Genomic DNA, 26,563 nt, shown 5'->3' with positions numbered 1-26,563 from the left:
ATCAGAGGCAATATCGAGCTCCTACAAAGTGAAAAAAGGGTGTGTAGTTTTTATTTTTTTTTGCATAATATTGGTTTGAAAAATTAGTTTGAAGGAATTCAAAGGGCATAGTAAAGCATTATTATTGGTAATTGATGCCCCGAGGAAAGAAAATGCAAACGCCTAGTAGGAAAACTGAAAGCTCTAGCATTACCCATGAAAAAGAGGAAGAAATGCAACATGATATATCAAAATTACGAGACCAAGTGCAACAATTGTCATTTGCACAAAAAGGAATAGAATCTAAGATGGATGGTTTAAAGAAATATGTAGAAGCTAGGATGGATGGTTTAAAGAAAGGCGTAGAAGCTAAGATGGACGATTTGAAGATAGATCTGAAGACAGACATGGACGAATTGAAGATAAATATGAATAAGTTGCTACAAGAAATGGTCACTAAGGGTGAAAGGGTACTAAAGGAAACTCATGATGAGAACAAAAGAAATTTTAATTATGATTCCATAGACTCTAATGTTGGATCGAAGACTCACCATATTCCAAAAATCGATATGAGGAAGTTTGATGGCAAGGATCCCGCCACATGGATATTACAGATGGAGCAATTCTTCGATCTCAATAATGTGAAAAACACACAAAAGGTACATATGGCAACTTTATATTTGGAACCAAATCAGTTTGTATGGTATCAATGGCTTTGCTCTCGAACAATTTATCGCTTGGGTAATTTTTAGGGAAGAATTGATAGCACATTATGACGATACAAAAAGCAACACTTTTTTAAGCCAATTGATAAGTCTCAAACAAAAGGGTTCAATAATGGAACACATTGAGGAGTTCCAAAGTTTGGACATAAGGGTAAAAGATATTCCAGAGGAGCATAGGATTGATGTGTTCATAGGGTATTTAAAGGATAATATCCAACATGACGTTCGCCTTTGGGAACCTGATTCATTAGAGAAGACATTTAGGTTAGCAAGAAAAATGGAAAGCAAAATTATGGCAACTAGAAAGCATACCACTCACAACTATAAAGACGGAAGTGTTGTTGCCCGACTAGTCTTCCACAACCTATAAAGTTGACACCTCAACAATTAGAAGAAAAAAGAGCAAAAGGGCTTTGTTATAGTTGTGATAGAAAATACACTAAAGGTCATAGGTGTGCTGAGAAGAAATTATTCTACATAGATTATGAAGAGGAAGAAGAAAAGGAGAAAGAAAGGTCAAAAGAAGAGGATATACTCCAGGAACAAAGCCTAGATGAAGAAAACATAAATCTGACCATATCTTGTAATGCATTGGCAGGAATTACCACTCCTCAAACCATCAAGATAGAAGGACAAATCAAGAAGAAAAAGGTAATAGTGTTGATTGATTCAGGAAGCACCCACAATTTTATTCATTGTAAGGTAGCAAAAGAATTGAATTTCTTCCTATATCTAGCACCAGAGTGTCAAGTGATGATTGCAAATGGAGGAACAATAAATTTCTTTGGAAAGTGCCATAATATCAAGCTATCCATGGGAGAATATGTATTGACTAGCCTAATGCTTTCCATTCCAATGGGAGGTGCTGATGTTGTACTAGGAGTCCAATGGTTACAATCCTTGGGTACAATAGCTTTTAATTTTCAAGAACTTTTCATCAAATTTTCTACAGAAGGAAAGGAAGCTGAATTAAGGGGTATTGCAGGGAAACCAAGAAAGATAATTAGCTCTAATGGTATGACAAAGCTTCTAAAAAAGGAGCAAAGAGGTGTAATTGCACAATTATGTTCACTAGATGTTTCCACATCGAAATCATCTATTTCTCCAGATCTCCAAAAAGTCCTGGACAATCATTCAAAGGTATTTGAGACTCCCAAAGGTCTCCCACCTATGCGTAATCATGATCATGCTATTCATCTAATTCCAGGAAGTGTTCCTCCAAACATCAGGCCGTACAAATATCCCTATGTCCAAAAGAGTGAAATTGAACATATGGTTGCAGAAATGCTAGAGGCTGGTATAATTCAACCGAGTCAAAGTTCTTTCTCTGCTCCAGTAGTATTGGTGCACAAGAAGGATGGATCATGGCACATGTGTCCGATTATAGGGAGCTCAACAAGCTCATTATTAAAGATACGTTTCCCATTCCTGTCATTGATGAATTACTTGATGAATTGCATGGATCAATTTACTTCACCAAGTTGGATCTTCGTTCAAAATATCATCAAATCAGAATGAAGGCTGAAGACATTCCGAAAACAACATTTTGAACTCATGAGGGTCATTATGAATTTTTGGTCATGCCTTTTGGCCTTACCAATGCACCTTCAACATTTCAAGGTTTGATGAATTCAATTTTCAAACCATTCCTTAGAAAATTTGTGTTAGTATTTTTTGATGATATACTAATCTACAACAAGTCTTGGAAGGATCATGCCGAACATGTTGACAGGGTGCTACAACTATTGGAGAAAAAACAATTATATGCAAAAGAATCCAAATGTTTCTTTGGAGTCCAGGAGGTGGAATATCTGGGTCATATTGTATCTCATGAAGGAGTTAAGGTAGACCCTAGCAAAATTAAAGCCATTAAGGAATGGAAAATCCCCACATCCATAAAGCATCTGCGAGGATTTCTCAGGTTGACAGGGTATTATCGCAAGTTTGTTAAGAATTATGGGAGAATAGCAGCACCTCTAACAACATTATTGAAGAAAGATGCATTTTCATGGACTCCGGAAGCAACAAAGGCCTTTGAACATCTTAAAGAGGCAATGTGCCAAGCACCGGTCTTAGCTACACCGGACTTCACAAAAACCTTTATTGTGGAATGTGATGCTTCAGGAAATGGAATTGGTGCTGTTCTAATGCAAGATGAAAGACCCATTGCTTTTGAAAGTCGTCCAATCAAGGGAAAGTTTTTAAGAAAAGCTATTTATGAGAAGGAAATGTTGGCAATACTCCATGCACTTAAGAAATGGCGACCCTACCTAATGGGAAGACACTTCAAGGTAAAAACGGATCATGATAGCCTTAAATACTTTTTAGAACAAAGATTATCCTATGAAGAGAAACAAAAGTGGGTCACAAAGATGTTGGGTTATGACTTTGAAATCATCTACAAAAATGGAAGCAAAATGTGGTGGCAGATGCACTCTCAAGAAAGGATGAGGATGTGGAAGCATTATTGAGCGCCATTTCTATTATCCAACCAGATTGGATAAACGAAGCAAGGGAGGAAGGGAAGAATGACGAAGAAGTGTGGGTACTTATTCGAAAGTTACAACAAGATTCCAGTACGTCTGATAAATTTAGCTGGAAAAATGATTTGTTATGGTACAAAGATCGCTTATACCTCTGTAAGAATTCCCAGCTAAAACAAAAGATTATTATGGAATTGCACACTTCTCCCTTAGGAGGGCACTCAGGATTTTTAAAAACTTACCATAGGGTTAAGAAGGAATTTTTTTGGGATGGACTTAAATCAGATATTCGAAAGTTTGTGGCGGAATATTTGGTTTGCCAACAAAAAAAAGTTGAAACAATTAAGACACTAGGTCTATTACAAACTTTATCCATTCCAAGCCAATATTTGGAGGAGGTTTCAATGGATTTTATCACAGGTTTACCCAAGTCTGAGGGAAAGAGTGTCATCATGGTGATAGTTGACAGACTTACCAAGTATGCACACTTTTGTGCATTATCACATCCATTTAAAGCCAGTACAGTTTCTACTGCATTTATGGAAACAATTCAAAAGCTACATGGAAACCCAAAGATTATTGTAAGTGACAGAGATCCCATTTTAACTGGAAATTTTTGGACAAAATTATTTTCCTGTCTTGGTACTCAGTTAGCTCATAGCTCATCTTATCATCCTCAATCCGATGGGCAAACTGAGATAGTGAACAAATGTTTGGAAGGATATCTTCGTTGCTTTGTATCTGATAAACAAACACAATGGGTCAAATGGTTACCTTTGGCTGAATGGTGGTATAACACTTCCTTCCATACAACAACAAAAATGACCCCATTTATGGCACTTTATGGGTATCAACCACCATCCATCACATCATATTTAAGAGAAAATTGTAAGGTTCAGGCAGTGGAATATCACAATGAACATCGACAACAAGTCCTCCAACTCTTAAAGGATAACCTCGTGTTGGCACAGAATAGAATGAAACAACAGGCAGATCAACATTGCAACGAAAGAAGTTTTGATGTAGGTGATTGGATATTCCTATGGATACAACCATATAAGCAAATGTCCCTCAAGCAAGCTAAGAAGGATAATAAATTATCACCAAAGTATTATGGTCTGTACAAGATGTTGCAAAAGATTGGTACTATGGCATACAAATTGGAGCTTCCTGCAGCTTCTCGATTGCACCCAGTTTTCCATGTTTCATGTTTAAAGAAGGTTATAGGTGACAAGCTCGAGCAGTTCAAACAATATTGCCAGAACTTGACGAGGAAGGAAAAATTATATTGGAACCGGAAGCAGTCACAGAAACAAGAACTCGACAGCTACGAAATCGATCAATTTCAGAGTATCCTATCAAGTGGAAGAACTTATCCGCTGAAGATTCCACATGGGAGGATGAGAATTTTATGTAGAAGTATCTAGAACTACTCAAGCATTGAGGACAACACTTTTTTGCAGGAGAGGGGCATGTTGGGTCCCTATAATACTAGTGATTACCCCATTACTATTGTAGTTATACCCCTTATTAATATTGTTGTGGCCCTATTGCCCCCATATTGTTATCACTGTGCCTCATAGAATCCCTCTATTGTTATTTTTGTGGCTTTATATTATTATTGTTAGGTCGGCTGGATTATATTGTGACTCCTTAGACTCCTATATATAGAAAGGAGGTTTTGTCTTTTGAATCATCCAAGAATTGTTCATTTATGTAATGTAAAGGAGGTTGCCCCCTCGAAGAGGCTGAATTCTAAGGCGTTGATCTATCTTTTCTATATTTTCTTGAGCTGGTTTCAAAACATTATTGGCAAAAGAACAAGGTGAACCCCTTATGATTAGAGCATAACAATATAACCCAATGGCTGTCATCAACACTCACAACCTCATTGCAAATAATCCCAAGCTTGCACCAAGATACCTTGTTCTACAAGAACAGGCAGTCACTCATTTTGAAGACATGCTAGATTCTAGGAGATGACAACCAACAAGCCTACCAAAGGAGATGGAACACCTTACCTTACAGCCTAAAAATCAAAGAATATCATTCTCCAGACATAATGAGAGATGCACTAAATAAAACCCCAATGTATAAGAAAGCATTACAAAGACTCAGAGTCAATTGGATTGGCTTGAAGCTCAATCCACCATTACTTTTAGGTATGTTGGAAGGAAGAAAAGAAGAAAAAAGAAAGAAATGGGAGGAGATAGAGAAGAATGCAGGGTTTTATTCACAAGAGGAGGAGACTACAACAAAAGCATGGAATGTTAGGGAGGCCAACAAAGCAATGAAGGACATGGACATAGATTGAGTTTATCAGAGAGTGAGCAACACTTTCAGTAGGGGGTGATGATGAGGCTCATCAATGGTTAAAATATATGGACCTTAATGCACCTCCAACTTACTAAAATCAACTCTTCTCATAATTATTTATATGTTTTAATTATATTTTTCTTAATGAGATGAGTAAAAGTAAGATGTCATGTCTAGTGGTCTAATGTGCATTGATTGCAAATTTTGGGAACAAATTGTGGCTAATTAGGATGTAGGAACTCGAATGAGATAAGCAAGAGAGATTATAGGAGATAGAATCTCCCTCCTTAACTCCTCACTCACTCGAAGATTCTTCAATAAAATCGCACCAGCTCAGAGTTACATGTAGCCGAGTCATGAGGATCATTAGCAGCCAAGCCAGTAAAATCTTTTGTCCTTCTAATCAAAACCCTGATCATTTTTGCGTCATGATCCTGGGCAACCACTGATATCATTTGTCCTTCTAGTCGAAAACCTCGTAATTTCTATGACATGATCCTATCCTTTGATGTGCACATATTCCTGCGACATGAGATAACCATTTTTGGAGCCGAAATTATTAGTAGTAATTATGCTAAGAAAAGCATATTGTATTATGTACTTGTTGTGAGAAACATTAGGTAGTAAAGTCTTATCTCAAAATGAGGATAAAACTAGGTCTTAACATAGAAATGATTCCAACAAGATAATGCAACATTTAGAGATTAATAAGCCAAAAACATGTCATCCCGACCACGCCGACGTGATAGAGATCTGGCTTCTAGTATCATCTCCACAACACATATGTGACATTGGGGAATTTATTGGTTGTGACGTGGTGTTAGAATAATGTGAAGTTTAGTTGTGCGCTAAATTTATTTAATTGTTTTGCCTTTTTATCCTCCCATATCACATCAATGGGTTTGTTGATCATATAACGTGAAAGATGGTGAAAAATCATTTTTGATATTTAAATATAAAATGGTTTTGTTGATCATATAACGTGAAAGATGTTGAGCCTAAGGGTTAAGTGTGATTGTCATGCTACATAGCTATGAGTGGCGTTGAGATTTAGTCTACGTTCTAGAGTTTCAGTCAAGTGGGTCAATAACATAGGTATTTTTAAATTTATTTGCAATAGAATAAAATTAAAAAATCATATTCTTACACATCATGTTATTTGATATTATATTCTAAAATTTAACACAAATATTAACAAAGTATGATTATAAAGATTATATTATTTACAATGAATATTATGTCTATGTAGTCAAATATTATGTCTACATACTACAATATGCTTTTCTTAGCATAATTACTACTAATAATTTCGGCTCCAAAAATGGTTATCTCATGTCGGAGGAATATGTGAACATCAGAGGATATGATCATGGCGCGAAAATGACAAGGTTTTCGACCAGAAGGACAAAAGATCTCGGTGGTTTCTTAGGCTTTTTCAGATTTGGTGCTCAGTGCTCAATGAAAATCAAATTGATTCTCAATGTGAATTTGACTGTGTATGGAGCAAACACCGGTGGGACTATTTGTAAATCGATTCCAAACACCAAAATTCTAGACGCTGAGGTTGGTGATGGGACTTGATTTCATATGTTAAATTTTCATAGGGCAACATTGTTCTTTGCTCTAATAGTTGCATTTCATCATTAATACATTAAGTTCACCCCATATCATCATCACATTATTAAGATCTAAACCATTATACATCAACATGTTCAATAACATAGAAAGAAACAACATCACTACATCATCAATGCAGCGGAACATAAAAGGAACAATAGAAGAAAGAATGCAGACATAGAGACACCAGAATTGGTCCGAGACTATGGGGAAAACCCTTGCAAATCTTCTTCTTCTTAGATCATCATCAAATGATGTAGCAAAAGAGAGTACAATGATCCATAACTTTGTGTAGGCGATAAAACAATAATGATATCTATGAAACAGATCTAATCATGCTAACTGATGGCTGTAATGTGCTATCACAAACTGATGTCAACCACTGTATACAGTTGTCACTATGTTGAACACTATTGTTACTGTCAATGAGTCCAATACATATGTTTGCAGCGGATAGTAACAAATCATATCTAAAAGTCTTTATAACTATAGAGAGAATCCCAAATCTACCAGATCACTGAAGGCCATTGAAGTCAATATGTCAAACCCTAGATCTAAATTCTGGTCGCTCTTATCACAACTATCTATGTGCGACCGAAACTCCCTGGTCGCTTTCTCAAATACTGTATGCGAGCGACTATGACTGCAGAGTCGCTCTCAAGAAGCCTTCATGTATGTGACTATGACATAATACAGCTAAAGCCCACAGTCGCTCCCTTACTATAGTTGTGATGAGGGCTACTCTGTGTGAGCGAACAGGGATCAGAACCTTCCGATCTGCCTATGAACCTAGAGTCACTCTCATTAAACTCTCTGAGCGACTAGAGAGCCATAATTTCTCCCTTGCATACTCTGTGCCTGCGATCAGGGATGAAAATGACCTAATCTGTGCCAATGACCGAGATCTAGAAAACCCAAGCTTAGAGCGAACCTTTCGCATGTGATTTTGGACCCTGTGCAAATGCCTTCCAATGTTCCTATTCAAGCCAAGACAAAATAGAAGAATAGAAAGATTTTGATGTGTTGAAATGAACTTGAGGCCACTTCCTTTCATAGGATTTCCTGAGGGTTAACTTGGGGTTAAGATTAACCCAAGTTGTTACTCATGTGGTTAGAGCTGACCCATTCCATAATACATGTATGAATAAAATAATTCATAACTCAACTTCTGCTTAACCAAAATGGGTGATCTTTAGGTCGATTTTGGTCCTATCGAAAAGAGGAATCTAAAGAAATAATTATATTGGTCATTTGAGTTGTCCAAGGTGGAATTTTCCCATAGTTTCAAAAATTAACATCATATTCCTTGTATCCTCCTACACTACTGGCATATGGGTGACGGCTCCAGAGATTTGAACATGGGTGAAACTAGTTGCAAATCGATTACAAACACCAAAACTCCAAAGGCCAAAGTTGGTGATGGGACTTGCTTTCATATTGCTTGTATCCTCCTACACTACATGCGTGTGGGTGATGCCTTCAGAGATTTGAACACGGATGGGACTACTTGCAAATCGATTCCAAACACCAAAACTCCAGAGGGCAGATTTGGTGATGGGAATTGCTTTCATATTTCTTGTATCCTCCTACACTATGGGTGTATGGCTGACGCATCCAGAGATTTGAACACGGGTGGGAATACTTGCAAATCAATTCCAAACACCAAAACTCCAAAGTCTGAAGTTGGGATGGGACTTGCTTTCATATTTCTTGTATCCTCCTACACTACATTCGTATGGGTGACACCTCCAGAGATTTCAACACGGGTGGGACTACTTGGAAGAACTTCCAATTAGATGATGATTTGAAGAACGAGTGTCTAAGAATTGCGACGTCATTCACATTATTTTAGGCATAGGTTCATGATCGATGTAGATTCCAGGATGCGCTTACATGAGAGAAGGATTCTCATTTCCATTGCATTCAACATCTACACTTGCTAAATGATCTAACCATTTGTAGTTTCACACCAAAACAATCGGATCATGATCATCACGAGTCTGGTAAATGTGGGACAATTCTACACCTGAATGATCAAACTTATCCTCGATATTTCCAGAGCAGTTTCGATTTGTCAAGTGATGATTCCACCACAAAACTATTGACTGAACCAACCCTATTACAAATACACAAAAAAGAGAGATAATGAAATAGAAGAGGTATTTTTCTTTTTAATATGCACTAGAGGTGGAAAATTATAGTTAGACCATGAAATAATCACTTGGGAATCACGCAAAAAATAATGGTCCGCTAAAGGAATGGAGGAAACTAAATGAGGATTTATAGTTGGCCTTTAGGAAAATGAACAAATTGAAAAATTGGACCAGTGTTAGTTGAAAGAAATAGGAGACAAAAGTAAGGCTCTTGCCCTATAACCTATTTAAACAAAGTGCATCATCTAATGATAGGGGTTCGTGATCCACACAATAGGGAATCTGTGTAATTTTCCTGAGCATTTGTGCTTTTGTAGTGCACAAAGAATCTAATTGTAGAGAGAGTGAGTGTATTTGGCTCTAAGAGTAACATCCCCTTTGCACTTTTGTAAGAAATTTCTTTGAGTCGAAGATACTCATGGACTGCATATTTTGTAATGAAGTTTTGGCCATATTTTAATAAATTTTTGTTTCTATTCATGTTTGTCTGAAATGTAAATTAATTTTTTGTTGCTAGAGTTTTTCTTATCGATTTTAATTTGTATTCTAAATAGTGTATTTTCTTATCATATTGAGCACTTTTGTCTTATCAATTATTTTATGCTATTGAAGCTTTGTAGGAGCTACCTCTTAAGAGCAGAGAAAAATTGAAATTAATACGAATTCATTGAGATTGGAATTTACTAAACAATAAATTTTTATTTTTCAATTACAAACTCATTTTGCTTTCATTTACATTGGTTGAAATGAACTGTTTCTTTTAACTAATGTAAATTATTTAATGAATTCTGTTTAAATGAATCCGGGCATGTAAGTGAAATTACTTTAATAACATTTTATTAAAGTAAATTCACCTGCATAGATGCATTCATGTTTTGTAAGTTTCAAACTAATTTGGAATGTAAACTCAACATTAATTCTGAGTTTAATCATAACAACAATCATTTCCTCTATTTTAGTTAATTTGCTCCTGAATTGGGAGAAGGCTGTCATGTTCCAATTCGAGATAGGATTATTTCCTTTTCTGCATTTTAGAATAGTTTTGCATTTGCATTTTAGCTTTCCATCAAGCCCTCCCTTAAAGAGGCAAAAGTTCATTAAATCCTAGTTTGATCAACCTTCAATTCAATCAAGCCTTTGTATTGATCTAATCATTATATTTAATTCATTAAAAGATCAATATAAAGGAGTTATAATTTTATTGTATATTTGTATATATCCATTTCTCTCATATTGTTTAGCCTAGATATTTTGTAAAGTTTTATAATTCTTTTCTTTGTAATATTTAACCATAGAGTTAACTTTAACAATTAAGTTAGAATTGATCATTTCTTTTATTTTGATTGATAATATTGTAAAACTAACTTTAGAATTAATAGAAAATATATCTAACTAGATCATATAATAATAACTTATTTAACTTTATTTTAGGCATAGGTTCATGATCGATGTAGATTCCAGGATGCGCTTACATGAGAGAAGGATTCTCATTTCCATTGCATTCAACATCTACACTTGCTAAATGATCTAACCATTTGTAGTTTCACACCAAAACAATCAGATCATGATCATCAAGAGTCTGGTAAATGTGGGACAATTCTACACCTGAATGATCAAACTTATCCTCGATATTTCCAGAGCAGTTTCGATTTTTCAAGTGATGATTCCACCACAAAACTATTGACTGAACCAACCCTATTACAAATACACAAAAAAGAGAGATAATGAAATAGAAGAGGTATTTTTCTTTTTAATATGCACTAGAGGTGGAAAATTATAGTTAGACCATGAAATAATCACTTGGGAATCACGCAAAAAATAATGGTCCGCTAAAGGAATGGAGGAAACTAAATGAGGATTTATAGTTGGCCTTTAGGAAAATGAACAAATTGAAAAATTGGACCAGTGTTAGTTGAAAGAAATAGGAGACAAAAGTAAGGCTCTTGCCCTATAACCTATTTAAACAAAGTGCATCATCTAATGATAGGGGTTTGTGATCCACACAACAGGGAATCTGTGTAATTTTCCTGACCATTTGTGCTTTTGTAGTGCACAAAGAATCTAATTGTAGAGAGAGTGAGTGTATTTGGCTCTAAGAGTAACATCCCCTTTGCACTTTTGTAAGAAATTTCTTTGAGTCGAAGATACTCATGGACTGCATATTTTGTAATGAAGTTTTGGCCATATTTTAATAAATTTTTGTTTCTATTCATGTTTGTCTGAAATGTAAATTAATTTTTTGTTGCTAGAGTTTTTCTTATCGGTTTTAATTTGTATTCTAAATAGTGTATTTTCTTATCATATTGAGCACTTTTGTCTTATCAATTATCTTATGCTATTGAAGCTTTGTAGGAGCTACCTCTTAAGAGCAGAGAAAAATTGAAATTAATACAAATTCATTGAGATTGGAATTTACTAAACAATAAATTTTTATTTTTCAATTACAAACTCATTTTGCTTTCATTTACATTGGTTGAAATGAACTGTTTCTTTTAACTAATGTAAATTATTTAATGAATTCTGTTTAAATGAATCCGGGTATGTAAGTGAAATTACTTTAATAACATTTTATTAAAGTAGATTCACCTGCATAGTTGCATTCATGTTTTGTAAGTTTCAAACTAATTTGGAATGTAAACTCAACATTAATTCTGAGTTTAATCATAACAACAATCATTTCCTCTATTTTAGTTAATTTGCTCCTGAATTGGGAGAAGGCTGTCATGTTCCAATTCGAGATAGGATTATTTCCTTTTCTGCATTTTAGAATAGTTTTGCATTTGCATTTTAGCTTTCCATCAAGCCCTCTCTTAAAGAGGCAAAAATTCATTAAATCCTAGTTTGATCAACCTTCAATTCAATCAAGCCTTTGTATTGATCTAATCATTATATTTAATTAATTAAAAGATCAATATAAAGGAGTTATAAGTTTATTGTATATTTGTATATATCCATTTCTCTCATATTGTTTAGCCTAGATATTTTGTAAAGTTTTATAATTCTTTTCTTTGTAATATTTAACCATAGAGTTAACTTTAACAATTAAGTTAGAATTGATCATTTCTTTTATTTTGATTGATAATATTGTAAAACTAACTTTAGAATTAATAGAAAATATATCTAACTAGATCATATAATAATAACTTATTTAACTTTATTATAATTCTAACGTTACCTTGGACTAACCTTTTTTCCATTATAACAATAAAGTAGATAAAATACAACAGTATTAACATAGTTATTATATAGTTAATTAACATTTAATAATAGTTTATATTAGATTTACATAATATTAGATAACATTAATCTAAGCCTAGGATATAGATAATATAAGAGATTTATATAATTAATATCTAATACAACTTTAATACATAGGTTAGTATAATACACCTCGGTTAGACTAACACTTAGATTGACATGAGTTAACCCTAGGTGTGGCTTAGTTGAGCCATTAATTCAACTTAAAGATTTACTTCTTTGTAAGAGGGTAGGTCTGATATTTCTCTTCCTGTTGCTGAGAAATAGAAACACCACAAGTTAGCAGGAAGAGAAATAGGGTAACTTGATTCACAATCAAAGCCATCATGAAAAATGGATAAGAGTCTGATTTGGGACTCAAACAGGATGGTCTTCCCTGATGTTGATGGAGGACATTTTTTCCCATCAACAAATCAGTGGTTATCAAAGGAGAGTATCTAACACAAAATGAAGGAACATAGAAGAGAAATGAGTTTGTATTTGAAGATTATAGTCTAGGTAATTTTGTACAAGGATTACTTGGGGGCTAATATTCACAAATGGGATAATTTTCCATGTTTTTTTCTAAAAAATAAGGATACCCCAATTTCCAGTTTTTTCAAAAATATTTCTCCCAAATTTTGTAGCATAAAATAATTTTATTTTAAAAATCACCAAAATTTTGTAAAGGCTATATAAGATCGTAAGAAATTTGAATATTTTTACAAAAATATCACCAAAGATTTTGTAGGTTGCATATTGGGGACTTGTAATATTCACCAAGGTTTCTAAACTTTAAAATAATTTTCCATCCTTAAATTTTCCATGATTTTGTATAGCACTATACAAACTTAGTTGTTGGTAAAAATCTCCAACTACAAACAATGCCAAAAAAAAACCTCATCAAAGGTATCATAATTCCTACTTGATCATGAACATGAGAAGTTAATAGATACATGTTGTCACTGCTATAACACCCTCCAACATTCCACTACATTCTAGTTTTGGAGCCTACTTCATGGTCATATCACATGTCACCTTGGTCAAGTGTCGTTTGTGTTATTTCATATGTCTCAAGTGTTCTTGATTGTTATTAAGTGTTGTCACATCAATTGTAACATATATACATGCATTGCATGCTCATATTACCTTTATTGTCGTAAATGAAACTTTTGGATCACATTCGCAAAGAAATCACTATTGTAGTTGGGGAATGTGCATAAATTGGAATTTTGATGTGTATTCATTGTTGATTAGGCTTGTCTAGGTTTTATTGATGAGTTAGTCTATGTCACACATGGTTTTATGCCCAAAAATAATCTTTCTCACCCCTTGAACTATCATTTAGGCTGAGACAAATTTTTGTTCTAAAACGATCTCATTAAGGCCAAGAGTGCATGAGCACACTTCGAAGCCTTGATGGGAGACCTTTCATTTTTCAGAAGTTCGCCTTGTGTCCTATTTGAGAAATGAGTGCACTGCAAAAGCATGAACCCTTTCCCTGTTCCAAATTGTGCCCTCAAAAACTGATTGTCTTCCTTGAGCACACTCCTTCCACTCAAAGAAGTGCACCCTCCTTGAGCACATTGACACATCTTGAAGACCCGAAGCTCAATCCTCAACGTTCCCTTATGTGCCCGACGACCCCCTAACCTGACTTGAGCACACTGTCACACCTTGAAGGCACAAAGCCTCATCCTTCAACCTTCAAGAGTGCACCCTGCACCCTTCCTAAGGCTTCTTAGGCACATGAGTGCATGTTAAAGGCACGAAGCCTTAGGCTTCAACCTTTGCTATGGTTCCTTGCACCTTCCCTCTCTCCCTTGGGTGCATAGCGTACCAGGTAAGCCCAAAGCATTCCATTTCATTCTTCGTACTTGTAACATATTCCCTATCTTGATTGCTTTCTTCCTTAGGGTGCATGAGAAATTTCCAATGCATTGAAGCTCCTACTCCTCTGATCCTTCAGCCTTTCAGTGTGCACCCTTGTGCCCTGAAGCTCTAATGACTATCAAGCTCCATTTACCATTTTAATCACACCGAAAGGACACGAACAGGAAAATACGCATAAACCATGGTAGAGTAGGAGATTTTTAAACTGATAGATGCTCGTCACGAGTGATTGCAGCAATAAGTATTGCAGGGACCTCATGGTAAGAACAAAAGAGGAATATCAGGCAAAGATGATAAATAAACGAAGCATGAAAAGAACCAAGAACACACTCAAAACTTGATGAACGAATCACCCTAAAGACTCCAATATTTAAGAACCTTTGGAGGGTGGAATCACTATGATCAGAAGATGAATAAAGAATAGACACAGTGGGAGCCATGCCACCATTGAAGCAGATTCATGTCACTAGTCACTATCAATCCCCGTCATCCAAGATAGTGAAATATCTAGTTTCATCATATGATGATTTGGAAGTTAAGATGTAATATTGTAATTATTTTAAAAGGACAAATAATTATAATCCTAAGAGTCCTGTGTAAACAAAGAGTCATGGATGTCTAAAGGACATCTAATACCAAAAGTCATATGTAATCCCAAAAGTCATTTGGAACTTCAAAGGTTGTGGAAGTCCAAACGTTACTACAAGTTAGAAAGTAAAGAGTCATGTGGATATGAAAGGTCACTCCTAAAGTTATACATAGTTCCTCATTTCTCATGTAAAGGACTTTTAGCCTTGGCTTCTCCCATAAGGCATAAGAGAGATAAATTACTACTTTTGGGGAGTAAGTAGTGGCTCCAATGCTCCACTATTGGAGCAAGTGATGTTCATTGTGTTCCTGCATCTTGGGAGTTTTTTATAAATGGATTGTGAACATTTGTAAGAATATTATGTTAATTTTTATGATTCGTGTTCATTTTGACCAGTACCAAGATAGTCGAACTATTTCAGTTGTTTTAGTGCTTATCTCATTGAGAATATGCTGCAATTTTTCTAAAGATCATCGCGTCTTTGTGGACTATTCCGCTGGATGTTAGACGAAACATTCCTATTCATGTGTGTATTTATTAGGATGGTACTATTACCTCTCTCCTAGAGGCTCACTTTCTGTTCCCTCTATAGTAGAAGAACCTTGATGCACCTAAAACTGAACATTCACCACACACACTCACTTGCTTTTCGAAGGCACATATGCGATTCTCTCTCTTTCTAACAACTAAAGCCAAGGAAAATATTTAAGTAAATGACATTTGGGCTATACTCTGGATGGGGCTCCTATCCAAAATGGTGTGAGCTCTAATTGAGACTGCATATAGGGGAGACCCCTTTGAATGTTGGCAGGGCCAACACTGTCAACATTTCTGGTGCTAGAAGGAGGGAAGATAGATATTTATGGTTGATAGCTCCACCTACATAGGTCATACTCCCTCTGGACAAGGGAATAACATTCCCAACACCTCTCTAACTCATATTTCTAAAGCAAGAGGATCTTCTCAACCCAGTCCTAAACAATGTTGTGAAATTTCCTATAAGCACATCTAGAGTACCTTAAAAGGAGTGGCGCCTCGAGAGTGGCTGTTGGATGTGGATACGCCACCGGTGGGAAACCATTGAAGGATATGGGAAAAGTTATCCATCATCGTGTTCATTTGTTTCTCAAGGGTCTCCTCGAGCAATATTTTGATATGATCTCCTACTCCCTCGTCTTTCTTTTCTTCCCCCATGGGCAACCATTAGGGTTTGTGAGGCTGATCTTGCAAGGGTTTAACCAGATCTAGCCCTAACTCCTTATACCTCGACCTCGTTGGGGACATGCAAAGAAGGATCGAGAAAGAGCATACCGCTCTGATATCATTGATCCAGACTTATGCATGAACAAAATAACATATAGAAATAAAGATAAACACAAAGATGCAACAGAAATAAAAATTCATTTCATTAATATCAAAGAATTGAAATATGCTTACATACAGAATGGAAATAAACTAACTTGGGTGATGGTAGCTTATCTCTAAGAAGAGATGTGGTGACTATATGCCTCTGAACTGTGTTACAATGAGGCTTGAGGGCCTATTTATTATTGAGAAGAAATAGAAAACTCCAAACATCCAAAAACCTAACTGTAGGAGATGAAACACTAAACTATGGGCCTCGTTGGGGTAAATTGGTACATCAACTTCTCATGGTCATAACTTTGGCATACGATCTCCATTTGACACACACGATACCTCACTAGAAAGATATATTCAAGGACTACAAGTTTTGACAGTGAATATTGAGCTAAATTTTCTTATATTTTCCGCTTGTGATTTTCCAAAAAAACGTCATTTAGGGCCTCAAAACAAATCCGAAAGTTTAGGATCCGAAAAACTACAAAAAATGGTAAATTGTGCTACAATTAACGAAACTAAAAAATTGAAAGAAATAGTGGTGGGGGTCCAAGTGGAATAGGCGGGTGGCCACCAATATCAACTTGGATCAAACACATACCGAGATTTACAAACTTCGGATCTCTTTCTGTTTCCAGGTTAATCAGTTCGTGCATCAAAGTGGAACCACGGGTTTTGGTGTTCCTGGGCCTTTTGAAGCCGTTCTGCAATTCATAGAGTTTCTCAAGTGAAACCACACCCTTGGGGGTGGAGTTTCCTTTGTTGTCATTAGGTGTGTCTTGCAGATACTGCTTGTGCACGTCTTTATCTATCACCGCTTCTTTGAAGGCGTCAGCATTGGCAATAAAATGCAGTATCTATTCATCATCGTCAAAAAAACGCAAATTAGTGACGTTGTCAGGGATAGATGTATTATACAAAATTTCAACAGTAACTCTATCCCTAAGTGGTGTTAAGCAACTGCATTTGCTAGAGCATCTGCAATTGCATTGCACATTCTTGGTACAAATATGGTATTAAAAGCTTGGAAATTAGAAATAAGTCACCATACCTCTTTCTGGTAACTCTTAAGATGAGGTGAGACACAATGTATGGTGTTACATACCTACCATACCACAATCTGTGAATCATCGACCACATTCAGCGTAGAAACGTTAAGGCTAAGGGCTTTATGCAAACCCAAGATGAGTGCTTCATATTCAACAGTGTTGTTTATGCACTCGAACTCCAAGTGGCCTGAGACGAAATGTTTTCTTTTCCTTGGGTTGATCAAAACACACCCTACTCTAGAGCCATCCTTTGTTTTGGATCCATCAAATTACAAGGTCCACAAGTCATCCGTACAAGGATCGCTTATCGCGCTAGTACTTCTAACACTATTGCTACTACTGTTAAAAGGTACTATACAAGTTTCATTTTCACCAGTTGCATAAGGAGGGAGACCCACCTGTGTATCTGGTGGGGTGGGGCTTGGCTGTGCAAGAAAGAACCCCAGCTGCATTTCTAGAAAGTAATTGTCGAACATAAGTTTTACAAAATCCAAAGTTTCATTCTAACCATTCAAGGGAGTAACATTGTGTTTCATGTATCTCTTTGACAACACTCGAATTTGGTTGTTTATTCCCTGGTAAGGAAGCCATAAGTGTGACCAGTCTGTAGCAAATTATCCTTGCAACTTGTTGGACTAGTCTCTACTGAGAAGTAATTCATATGACTATGGGATGTCCATGATCACAATGTTGATGCACTGGTGAACTCGTCCATCGGACGATAACTAGATGATCTCATATTGGAGTTCACTAATGGCTAGTACACATGTTCGGTCGAGTTGGATGATCTGCTCCACTATACTACTCCATTTCACATTGATTTTTTTAGCAATGGAAAGCGGCATGAAATTGAGTGATGCACTAGAGTTAACCAAATAGTTGTGGACATTGAAGTTGAATATTTCAAATGATAACAAAAATGATGGGCATAGAAAATTCGATTCTTCCATGCGAAGTGCATTGAGTACAGATGTGAGTGATCTGGGAGACTTACTTGGTTCCTTTCTAGAAGAGGCAACATTATTTGTGGAAGTTTTCCCTAGTGGGTGAAAAATAATATCCTGCTGACCCATGAGTTTGGTAAGCTCATACAGAGAGATGTTCACATGGGTATTTTTCATGTATTCAAAAGTATTGTAATCCAAAGAGGGAAGACTTGCCGAGTTTTCTGGGGGAATACTTGTGTTTGAACCGTCTGGTGGAGTGTTTTGAAGTAAGCTTCTCATGGACGTATCTTTCATTAGAGTTGTCTTCCTGGAATTTCTTTGTGTTTTTTGTGTTGAGGATGCCGATGGATCAAATTTTCTGATCATTTTCTTGAACTTCTCTTTCAGTATCTCAATCACAGTAGGATTCCATGACTTCTCAAGTTGTATCGACGGTTCTATTTTGGGGGTTCCTTCTCAGTGGTTGTTTTCTTCTAGGTAGCGTTTAGACATTAATACATGTTAACCACGTGCCCATAACTTGGAGCTTCATCAGATGCAACATCTTCTTTGTCATCTTCATCTTCCGGCTGAACTTGCTCACTAGCATTAAAATGATCATTCATCCTTGAAGCCATGGAGTCCATAGCTCAGTTCCAATCTACATAGGTCTTCTCTGAATGTCACATTTAGTGGAACTCATAGAAGTTGTCACATTATTCCTCTGCGCAAAACCGAAAGTCTTGCTGCTCACTGATGTCTTGGTTATCTGTTGCTTGACTTCTCCTACTAAAGTTGTCAAGGACTTGAGGAGACAAGTAAGGGTCTCAATTTCACTTGTTTCCTTTTTGTTTACCTTACTCATAATAGTATGAGACCTCCTGCCCTCATCTTTCGAGTCCTTAGATAGTTCATCATCTACAATGACTCTAATCACTCATAGGTCTTTCTTCGCATCAATTGATTCTTGGTAAATTTTGGGAAGTTTTGGTTTTGTAGCTCGCTTGACGAAATGCATAATTTCGGTCGGCAATGTAGACATGTAGTTGTCGACTGTGATGGAGTCATGAGGTTTAGCGTGTGTAGTGAAATTGTTTAGGATATGGTTAAACCTTTGTTTAAAATATTTCACTCTCTTTCAGCTCCATCTTAAGACTACCCAATTGTTTCAACAACATGGCGGGGGTTTTGTCATAAGAAAATTTCCCAAGGAAATTTCTCTTGAACAACCCCCATACAACTGCTCTGCCATCAGAGGTACATGGAAACAGTCTACATGTGACATCGTCATAATGTACCTCGAGTATCTGGAGATGTAGGTAGAACATGTCTAGATGGTATTCTACCTTCACTACTTTGTCAATGTCATACTTCATTAACAGCTCTATGTGTGCCTTGGCATCTTGTGCAAGGAACCGTGGAGCGATAATGGTCCCTGTGTCATCTATTCCATATTTTGATCAGCCATATTGTCTTCTTCTTCGTACTCCTCCTCTTCTTCTGAATCAGACGGTTCAAACTCCAAATCTATTGGTTCATATTTGCCTCTGCCTCCTCCACTGCCTTCCCCTTCGCCAGAACCTAAGCCCAAGAGTGTGTTGTTAACTTTTTATCCTTGTAGGAAAACATGAGGTTCTTCTTCATTCTCAATAGCTTCTGCAAGCTCTTCAAGAGTGGCGAGCATTACTTCTTCAACAAACGAGACTACAAAACTTGTGGGTGTATTGTTTTCCTTCCTCTTCGAATAGGGAAGATTATGTACTCCTAGAATAAGTCCAACAACTTTGGAAAACTGACGGGTGATGGGATGAACAAAGCGAAGGTGATGATATGAAATTTCTTGTTCACCTTTGGAAGGTGAGGAGTAACGAACTTCAAAGTTGTGTGTGGGAGAGAAAGGGTTTGTGTAGTAGCCTTGACCAAATGATGGATATGTGGGGTTGACAAGAAATTCAACCATAAACAACTGACAGCCCTCCTTCTAGCGCTAGAAATGTTGGAGGTGTTCGACCTGCCAAAATTCAGGGGATCTACCCAATATGAAGTCCTAATTAGACCTCACACCATTTGGTGTAGGAGTCCCATCCAGTACGATGTCCCGGTTACCATTATCTTAGATATTTTCATTATCTATTATTGTTCAACACATGATAATGTTATGCTTGTAACTTTAACAAAACGAGGTGAGTGTGCCTGGTGAGTGCGTAATGTAACTCTGTGTTCGGGTTCTCTTACCGTAAAAAAGGGGAGGTGAAGTGACCCACTTGATGAGAGGGAATAGTCCCAACCAAGGAAGAAACACACATGAACAACAACAAGTGTGTGTCAAAATCCAGTGGAATAGTCCACAACAGATGTGATAGTCATGAAAACCAAAGTTCAAGGGAAGACACGTACACTTTCCACCGAAATAGTCCACATGGGGGTGACGATTGTTAAAACCAAGAAAACAAAAAGATGGTCTATCTAATGTCCGACAAACTAGTCCACACACATAGGACAACAGTGATAAAAAATACAACACATCCTCAACAATATGAGTACTAAAATAAATGAAGTAGTTCAACTATCTTAGTATAGTTCAAGAAAACATGCATTACAAATGATTAAAGACTAGTCTTACAAACGGATACAAAACATGCATGAAAACGTGCTGGCCTGAGATAGGCTTCTGAATTAAGAAAAATATCCAAGACACATCTGTACACCATACATCACTAGTCCTAGTAGTGGGACATTGGAGCCACTGCTCGCTCCTCAAAGAATAGACTACAAACTCTCAAGGATATGCGGGAGGAGCCAAGGTGAAAATTCCTTTTCTCATACAATGAGGGGGTATATATAGCCAAGGGGGAATAAATGACCCTTGTTGTTATTACTCCATAATTTTTTAAGGATGTGAAAGAAACCCAGAGGTAACCAAAAAACCACTTTTAAGCTTAGAATCCATCCCTTCTAAACTCATAGAGGGGCTCTCTATTAGATTTAGATTTTTTGTGGTAGGATTTTAGGCTAGTTGGTAAGTTCAAAGTTTGTTTTTTTGAAATTTTGGTTGTGGGGTAAAGGAGAGGTCCATTGGGCTTGGAGTCTATTTGATGAAGGTGAAAAATCACTGGTTATATAGCAATTTTATGACAAGGTCAAGGTATCCAGGCTTCTGGATATTTGAATCTATTGTAGTATATGGTAGAGGAATTAAGAAGTGCAACCCATTAAACATAAAGCATCACAGGGATGAATTCTCTGCTTAAATTTAGAAGAAAAACATTCAAATTATCTGAAAATAATGAAATAGAGCATCTATCTTGGATCAATTCTACACATATACTCTTCATTCAAATAATGGAAAAAGAAAGCGTTTCATGAATAACTTAGGTAAGAACACATAAACACTTGAAAGAAGAACATCACTAGTGGCAAATGACACATGAATCCTTGAGAAAAAGAGCCCTGTACTTCTGTATTGATCACTTGAATTGAAACTCCACAGTTTACAAAGGAAAAATATCTACTTTATTCTACCCTCAACAACCCTTTCTTATTAAATAATACATTTTTTTCTAATAAAAATAATCTTAACTGCTTCCTCATTTTGTTGGAAAATACAATTAAATACAATAATAAAAATAAAAATTAAATATTTTTCATTGGTTTCAAAATATTTCGAATTGTTTTGGAGGTTGCTGATGAAATCTTCTTGAAATAGAATCTTATGGTTGTTGTCTTCTTCTTTCGGTTCTAATTCTACCTCAAAATCTGGAAATTTGATCTAGAAATATCTAAAATTTTGGATCTAGAAATGTGAGAAACATGCCTTTGAATGCTCGTCCTTTCTGGTCCTTGAAATTTGGGATTAAGATGCTAAATTGTTGCCAGGTGCCCTGTTGAGTTATGCTTAAAGATTTGGAAATTGGGATTTTCCTTTATCTGTAAACTTGATTTTGTGTCAAGGGAATGGGACAAAATCTATCCACCTATGCTTTTTTCCTAGAAGATTATCCACAAAGAAGAAAAGGATTGAAAGGATGAGGTTTTCTTGATCAAATTTAATTTGTAAAAGGACTCTTCAAACTTCCTCCTAGGAAAACCTCATGGAGTCTTCTTCTATAACATGATTCCCTTGAACTGTTTCTCTGACTAGTGTTTGTACCTATTTTTCCAGTTGGTTACTTTGTAATCACTCCAGATTTTCCATTACTCTACAATGGGATTTTATGGGGTCCAACTCCATGCATAGATTCATCTAAGGAAAGGAGGGAGGACTCTAGTTCATCGAATTCATCATCACTAGTGTACCCTTTTCTTAGTATATTCGATGCATTTCTTCCAAGGTGGATATGGCTACTTACATCTCCAATATTCTCTCCAACATATGGTGCAGGAGGTGGAGAGTACTGAATTGAAAAAGAAAACAATAGAGAACTATAGGTTGAATTTACCTCGCCATTTTTCTTAATTGAATTGTCGAGAAGTATATCCTTAGGAAGCATCAATAAATCACTGGTTGCATTGAGAAGAGAGAAGAGAGAAAGATATGAATTTTTCTTCCATGTCCTCATTATTATCTTCCTAATGGTCACCATATATTCAAGGTGAATCTTCTGCATCACTACCAACTAGTTTTGTCAACCATCTAAGCCAGTTCCCAACAACGTTTTTTAGTTGTACACCAGCACCAAAACTCAGGGTGCCCACACATATTGGAAATACACTTGGATTGTTGATCAAATTTGATATGGAATCAACTGGCATCTCTTTTTATGATTGGTGTAGTATAGAATTAAACATGAAAACATCTAATATAGCTACACATTTTTCCATAGCCATTTTTTCCTAAGATTGGTAAGCCTCTATATTTGTGCCCCATTTGGAAAAACTCGAACACCATAGGTGCATACATTACTAATTTCATCACAAGTTGTGATTTATTCCATGACCACTCCATACGCGAGTTTAATTTTCTAAGTAATATTATTTTTTATATTTACTTTGAATCCCGCTTGATCAACCCACGTTGTAGGAACCTCTTCAAACCCTGGTTCCTCAGTAAATACATGGTTCAATTTTCTATTATTAAAACAACTTGCATGAAAAATGCAATTCAGAGGATCTCGAACACTGTTGAAATAAGGGTGAACATATTTCATTTTGAAACCCAAATAATCTTGAGGATTGAAAAGGTTGTTTGATGTCACAACACCAAGAATATGCTTATTCAATCCTTCTATACTTTGGTTATGAAAATAACACTTCCACCGAGATAACTGTACAATGAATTCAATGTTTCTATAGAAAAAACTATATGATATATAATTTTGAATGGAGCATCTAGTATTTTTGCGTGAAAGGTGAAAATTACAGGGTAGAAGCGCATCGCTACATCAGGTTTACTGGCACCAGGAAGTTGTAAAACAATCCTAGAAACGTCCTTTCTAGAAAAAAAAATACCTGCAAAAAAATTATTAATACCTGAAATAACCAAATTACTTGCGATTTAGAAAGCCACAACAGTTAATGTGTTGATTGAAAAATTTGTATTCTAAATTTCTGACACCACTAAAATTAACCATCAGGTGACCATTCCAATCTTCTAAAAAATGATGGCAATGTCTCATCATGAAATAAGTGAAACTTTGTTGATGAACCATAATCTTGTTTTTTTCTTTTTTAAACCTTTGCAATGACGTGTTGGCACAAATAGTTTAGCTTCTCTTGACTCTTAGCTCTATCCATCTGAGTCTTGTTGATATAAATCTTGCAAGTCCTGTAAGAATTCAATGAAGCGACATACTGGCCCGCTGGATCCCACGGAATACCTTGAACATAGAATAGATGAGCACCCAAAATTTGTTGCACAACACCTTTGTTAGCATCCCATATAGTACATGAATTGTCAAATGAATGGGAAATCAAGAACACTCCATCTGGATACCATTGTATGTAAAAAATATCCTTGCACTGGAAGGAGATTCTCCTTAGTACTTTTTGAAGAATTATTATTCTTTGCATAATGTAGTTTCCATATAAGCAACTTCCCACCAATAGCCCCTGAACCAAGCTTCTCTCTAGATGGAGAAAAATGCAATACATTAACAGAAGAACCATGTTGTGAGAGGCTTCTTCCATAAGATTCCCTAGGGTTCTCCTTCTCGCTTTCAATTTGGTATAATGAGTAAAAATTTCAAATGATTAATAGTTTCACCTAAACAATTATCCTTCCTTCACTCTTTTCATCAGGTCAAGAATTGACCTCTATGTTGGAAAATAGTGCAAGGGAGTTCACATTTCTAAGACCTCGTTTTCATGCTAAAATTAGAGAAATTCTCCCTCCCCTAATCTTAATTTTATGTATACCATTCACAAGCTTTCAAATTTCCTAAGAATATCCTTGACTAACAGTCAAAATTCGATTTGCTGCAACAATTGCAGAGATGTGAAAATGCCACTTTAACAATCTCGATGCCACCTATCTTCACCAGCAGTTATTTGAAACCAGAACTAGATTTTAGGAGGGGGTCTGAATCATAAGCGATATTTCACATGGGTTATTGAAATTGACCATTGATTGCCACATAATCATGATTTGTTTTAAAAAAACTTATTTCAGAGGCCCCTTTCTCCTTCAAATGACGAAAGCCTGAGGGGTCTGAAATTGAATATATGTTGTTGATCTTATCCATTGCATCTTTGCAAACTTCCCAACAAGTTGTTCACTCGAAATATAAATTGCCTAGGTTTCACCATTTTGTGTAGAATCTACTATTATACCAGATCCTCATAATTTAGCATCAAATTTTGATTCAGGTGCGGGTTTTTATGCAACAATTTTTAAAACAATAGGAAGCAAGCTATTCTATACAAACATTGTCTTTAATTCACAGCTCTTCATTTCCTCATACACTTCTTCATCGCTCAAAATATCAAAGTTACCAATTTTCAAGCCCATCTCTTTCAGAGTATTCATACCCTTTCTACTAAGTCCAAAACCTAGTTGATCTGGGGTGTCTAATCAATGTGAGAAAGCATGAGGTCATTTAAAAATAAAAAATTCAGACCCTCATAAATGAGCTTGAAACTATGCATACCAAACTAAACATGTCAAGGCATAATCTTGGCCAAAAGTTATTATGTGATAGAACTTGTGACTCTTCGACTCCCCTCATGAGTATTTGAATTCCTATGACTTTTCGAATTTACATGACTCATCAACTTCATATGTGGGTCTCTTGGAATTCCACTTTACATTACATTGATTACAACAAGTATGGCCCATATTAGTGATGTGGCCGAGACAACTCATGACACAACTCGACATGACACTGCTGACATGTACTAGTTGATTGTGGTGTTTGTGTCGAGCTGCTGTGCTGCTGAGTGATTTTATGCTCTCGGTGTAACATGTATTCACCTCCACATGGAAAAGTGCGTGAGGTCTTCAATGGTCTTGGTATTTTCTTGACGGTGCATGTTTATGTCTCCCTTTCACTTGCTGCTTGATGTGCTTCATGTGTTCGTTCAACTGCGAGAAAGTCTTATAGCATGCACTCCTTTTCCATCCCGTTCGTCATCGCGCCATGTTTGATCGATGTAATTATTCTTGCAATCACTTATGATGAGACAACATCAAATCCAAAAATCTCCTAGTCTAACATGATGCATTATTTTTCATTTCGGTGTAGGTGACAAGGAAAGGGACAAGGCATTGAAATTGTGCAGAGCACAACACAGGCCAGGATGGGAGGCTTCAAAGGACTGTTAAGAAAAACTATGCAAATTTCACTAGGAGGAAGATTTCCACAATCCAGGACAATAGTGACAGCTACAGGACAAAACCCAGTTGGGGGGCACAATTGCATAGTGTCCGGGAGGAAGGCTAGGCAGGGTGTCGAGGGAACTGTTGAACCAATTTTCAAAATTTTCAAAGGGAGAACTAGGTAGGTCATCCAGCTGGGATCTATGATGTTTCTCCAGGGAAGATAGTGTGGGCAGCAGGAGGCACTGGCAGGAAAATATGTGCAGTTTTACAGAGGAGGACATGATTGGTCTGCAGGAGTTGCTGGTCAAAATTGCACAATCCTGGGAGATAGTCCGGGGCCGACCACAACTGCACAATTTCTGGTTTGATTGCAGAGTGGTGAAGAAGGGTAAGTATCAGACAAATCTACGCAATTCCTGGTCCGATTGCATAGAATTCCAGCGGGGAAGCCTACCTAAAATATCTGTGCAATTTCCCGAGA

General features: G+C 36.4%; 1 pseudogene; it reads right to left on the bottom strand.

Annotated features, from left to right (window-relative positions):
• The window catches only part of LOC149263601 (chromatin assembly factor 1 subunit FAS2-like), an 86,532-nt pseudogene extending 61,260 nt beyond the window's left edge, over positions 1-25,272 (bottom strand).
• Between the last annotated feature and the right edge of the window lie 1,291 nt (positions 25,273-26,563).

Source organism: Pinus tabuliformis, chromosome 6 (assembly GCF_031772625.1).
Source record: "Pinus tabuliformis cultivar Carrire ecotype Pingquan chromosome 6, CPIR1, whole genome shotgun sequence".
NCBI lineage: Eukaryota > Viridiplantae > Streptophyta > Pinopsida > Pinales > Pinaceae > Pinus > Pinus tabuliformis.
The sequence above is the reverse complement of the archived record's forward strand: the minus strand, read 5'-3'. Positions and strand labels throughout refer to the sequence as shown.